This window comes from Callospermophilus lateralis, chromosome 4 (assembly GCF_048772815.1).
Source record: "Callospermophilus lateralis isolate mCalLat2 chromosome 4, mCalLat2.hap1, whole genome shotgun sequence".
Classification (NCBI taxonomy): Eukaryota; Metazoa; Chordata; class Mammalia; order Rodentia; family Sciuridae; genus Callospermophilus; species Callospermophilus lateralis.
Genome location: NC_135308.1, coordinates 104,803,006 through 104,807,473, shown reverse-complemented (window position 1 = coordinate 104,807,473; position 4,468 = coordinate 104,803,006). Strand labels below are relative to the sequence as shown.

The 4,468-nt window shown below is 40.1% G+C and overlaps 1 pseudogene; it reads left to right on the top strand.

Annotated features, from left to right (window-relative positions):
- The first annotated feature begins 612 nt into the window (after nt 1-612).
- LOC143396812 (T-complex protein 1 subunit gamma pseudogene) lies at nt 613-2,241 on the top strand (annotated as a pseudogene).
- The last annotated feature ends 2,227 nt before the right edge of the window (nt 2,242-4,468 follow it).

Sequence of the window (4,468 nt, the reverse complement as noted above, 5' to 3'; positions counted from 1 at the left end):
AAGAGTGTAAGAGTAGGAGCTTTCGCTGGAACCTGCTCATCTCAAATACAAAGCTAGGGAGCCCTTTGGAGGGGAAGTGTAACAGCTGCCTAGTATCCTTTGTCTTCCATCCACTGGGTCCTATAGCTGAGGCTAATATGGACCTCTCTCCTGAAGAAGCTTTCTGGATCAATACTAGTCATTGGAGAATCCCAGGATATACTTTTAAGAGCTCAGTTCTCTGGGAATCAATCAGCTTCAGTGAGTCTTGTTCTTCATATGGATCTAACATTTGGTGTAATTTTACCAAGTTTCAATGTTTCACTACTTTCTCAATTCCTATTTATTCCCTGCAGTGCATTTTCAGAAGCTTTACATTTGGAACCTTAAATTGCTCTTTTAATTTTCTTCCCCAAAACTAGATCACTGTACGCAAAGCTTCTCTGTGAAAATCAAATTGGACTACAGCATAGATGACAAATAAAACTCAATTGTGTTAAACTACTAAGATTTTAAGTTTGTTTGCTATAGCACTTAGCCTAATTTCCCATCCAAAATTAGGTAATCTGCTCTCTCTAGAAGGTTCTGCTGGTTCTTTCAGCTTTTGGGTACCCAGCTCTGCATTGTGTTGCCATGATGGACCACTGTCCTGTGCTCATGCTCAGCCAGAATACAAACTGTGAATCTGGAAGAAAAGTTCAATCTGCAAACATCAGTGCTGCTAAGACTATTGCAGATATCATCCAAACATGTATGGGACCTAAGTCCGTGAAGATGCTCTGGGACCCAACAGGAGGCATCATGGTGACCAATTATGGCAATGCCATTCTTCAAGAGATTCAAGCCCAACATCCAGCAGCCACATCCATGATTGATATTAGCAGGACCCAGGATGGAGATGCTGGAAATGGAAACACATCAGTAATTATTCTTGCTGTAGAAATATAATCTGTTGCTGATCACTTCCTAGAGCAGCAGCTGTACCCAACAGTGGTAATCAATGTTTACTACAAGGCACTGGGTGATATGAACAGCACTCTAATCAGTATTTCCATTGACATTGATAACTATGATGCTGAACATCATAAACAGTTCCATTACCACCAAATTGTAATTTGGTCCTCTTTAAAGATGGTCCTCTTTAGCTTGCAAAATCATCCTGGATGCTTTCAAAACTGTACAGTTTGAGGAAAAGGATCAGAAGGAGATTGACATCAAGAAATATGCAAGAGTGGAAAAATATACTTGGGAGCATCATTGAAGACTCATGTGCATTACATGGAGTCATGATTAACAAAGATGTGACCCATCCTAGAATATGGCATTACTTGAAGAACCCTCATATTGGGCTATTGGATTCTTCTCTGGAATACAGAAAGGAGAAAGCCAGACTGACATTGAGATTACCCAAGAGGAAGACTTCACCTGAATCCTTCAAATGGAAAAAGAGTATATCCAGCATCTCTGTGAGGACATTATTCAACTGAAGTCTGATGTGGTCATCACAGAAAAAAGGCATCTCAGACTCAGCTCAGCACTACCTCATGCGGGCCAATATCTCAGCCATCTACAGAATCCAGAGGACAGACAATAATTGCATTGCTAGAGCATGCAGGACCCAGATAGTCAGCTGACCAGAATAACTGAGAGAAGATGATGTTGGAACAGGGGCAGACCTGTTATAAATCAAGAAAATTGGAGATGAGTACTTTAGGTTCATCATTGAGCGCAGAGACCCCAAGGTCTACACCATTCTTCTCAGGGAGGCCAACAAAGAAATTCTCTCAGATGTAGATCGCAACCTTCAGGATGCCATGCAAGTGTGCTGAAATGTTCTCCTGGAGCCTTAGCTGGTACCAGGGAATGGGGCTTCTGAGATGGCTGTAGCTTAACAGAAAAATCCATGGCCATGACTGGTGTGGAACAATGGTCATACAGGGCTATTTCTCAGACTTTAGAAGTCATCCCTCATACCTTGATCCAGAATTGTGGGGCCAGCATTATAAATCTACTCACTTCCCTTTGGGCCAAGCACATCCAGGAGAACTGTGAGACCTGGGAAGTAAGTGTGAGATGGGGACTTTAGTGGACATGAAAGAACTAGGCATATGGAAGCCATTGGCTGTGAAGCTGCAAACATATAAGGCAGCAGTGGAGATGGCAGTTTTCCTACTGTGGATAGATGACATCATATCAGACCACAAAAAGAAGGGTGATGACCAGAGCCGGAAAGGAGGGGTTCCTGATGCTGGCCAGGAATGAATAGCAGGCAAGGCAACTTCAACACACAGAACCAGTGGTCTTCCCCTTTCCTGAGCCAGGGTGCCAGGAACACTGTGGACATCTTTGTTTGGAAGGGATTAAATTGAGGGGCAGCCTCTAGTCCCTTTCTATCCCAGCTCAGTTTGCAGAAGGCACTGACATGTAATTCTTTTCTATTGTAAGTTCTCCATTTAGTTTGCTTCTGATGATTAAATCTAAATCATATGAAAAAAAGAAAAAAAAAAGAAAGAAATTAGGGAATCTGGCATATTTGTAGGAAGGTGGCCAGCAAGTTGAAGACTGGGAAAGTATTATGTTATGAAGAAAATATTTGCAATACTGTGTTGCTGGTAGTAATTTGGTAGATCGACCATGTGCTTACTACACAGATCTAGAGGAACAGGTTGAAAAACAATGTTAGTAGTGCAGATCAGCTAGTACTTGGCAGGGTATGTGAGAAAGAGATTAGTTGAGGAAAGAGTTGACCACTTTGCAAGTAGAAATGAGAAAAAATGAAAATGTCTAAAAATTTGAGCTCTTCAGCAGTTGGAAATATCTATTACTGTGGCATTTAGATCCCAAACACTAGGCCATATAATTGAGAAAGACTTTGAACAGTCAAAAACTTCTATGGATCAAAGTAAATATCCAAAAAAAAGATCACATTAATATACATTTTAAGCCACCTTAAAATGGCTTAATGGTTTTGGCCATCTTAAATTAAAAGACAAGTTGGTGAATCTGGAAATCAAATCAAACTGATTTGGGACCAGTGTTTGGAAGCAACTTTGAGTCTTAGTTCATTTTGTGTTGTTAGAACAAAATGCTCAAATTTGGGTAGATTATAAAGAAAAAAGATCTGCTTAACTCACAGTTCTACCTGTCCAAGAGCATGGTGTCAGCATCTATGGGAAGGGCTTCATGGTAGATAGCATTACATGGCAGGAATATGCAGAAGACATCACAAAGTAAGTAAGAAGCAAGAATCTGGGGAGATTCTTGCTTTCTATAACAAACATATTCTTTTGGGGACTAACCTGATCATTTGAAAACTACAATAATCTATTCCGAAAGTTGTGCCTCATGACCTGATCATGTTCCATTAGGACTCACCTCTTAAAGATGTTAACATCGTTACATATGCAACTCAAGCTTCCTGTACATGAACCTCTGGGGAATTAAGCCTCAACATGATTTTTGGCAAGGGCAGATTACATTCAAACCCTACCAGATGTGGCTACAGGTACATGGCACTAATTGCAACCAAACATCTGAAGCTTTTTAAAAAAATAAAGAAATAAAGAAATTGAATGCCAGATAAAATCACAGGGGTGGTCTAAAGGAGTTGTAATTAGAGAATACTGGCCAAGCTATGCAGTTCTAAGGAAGTGGTAGACAACTTCAGATGTACCAAGGAAGATAAGAAAGAACCTTCCAGAGGGTAGAGTTGTGGGGAGGGGCGTAGAATAATGTGTGGAGAGGTGCCTTTCAGAGAGCAGATCCAGGAAAGACTCGAGGTCTGATAGTCTCCTGTGGTCTCAGGGTTAGAAGCCTTCAGTGTGTGCCCAGCTGGATCATCCTTGGTCAGTGAGGCTGTGTCTCCCTTCTTGGCCCTTTCTAAGTGAGACTATTTGTTACAGTGTATATCAGGGACATATGTCGTAGAACAATTAGATACTATAGCTGGATGATATGGAGGACATGCATTACACTGAGGTCCAAGACTTTGAGCTGGACTTTGGAAGTGAGTGTAAACTTTGTGCAGAAAAGGGTGGGGGGCAGAATGCAAATTTGGTCACTAGAAAGAGTGGGCTATGATATAAATGCTAATGTTCACAAACCCTGTTCTCATTGTTTAAACACACAGAGAAACTATGATTTTCCAGCCCCAGCCTCCCTTGCAGTTTTGTATGATCAGTTGATTGAGTTCTAGCTGATGGAATCTGAGAAAAAATGAAATATTGTAATTCTAGGCACAGATCAAAAAACATCTCATTTCAGTGAATAACTCTGAAACCCTACAAAGAGAGTCAGAAAATGACAGCTCACATCTGACTCATTACCTATCTTTATACATTCTACAAAACTAAAAAGACTTCACATTCTAAAATTTTTTACATTTTAAAAATATGAGTAATATTTCATAACAAAAATTATAAAAAATTTCAATTTTAATATCACAAAGTTTTATTGGAATACCATCCTGGTTCCATGTTCATTTGTATAT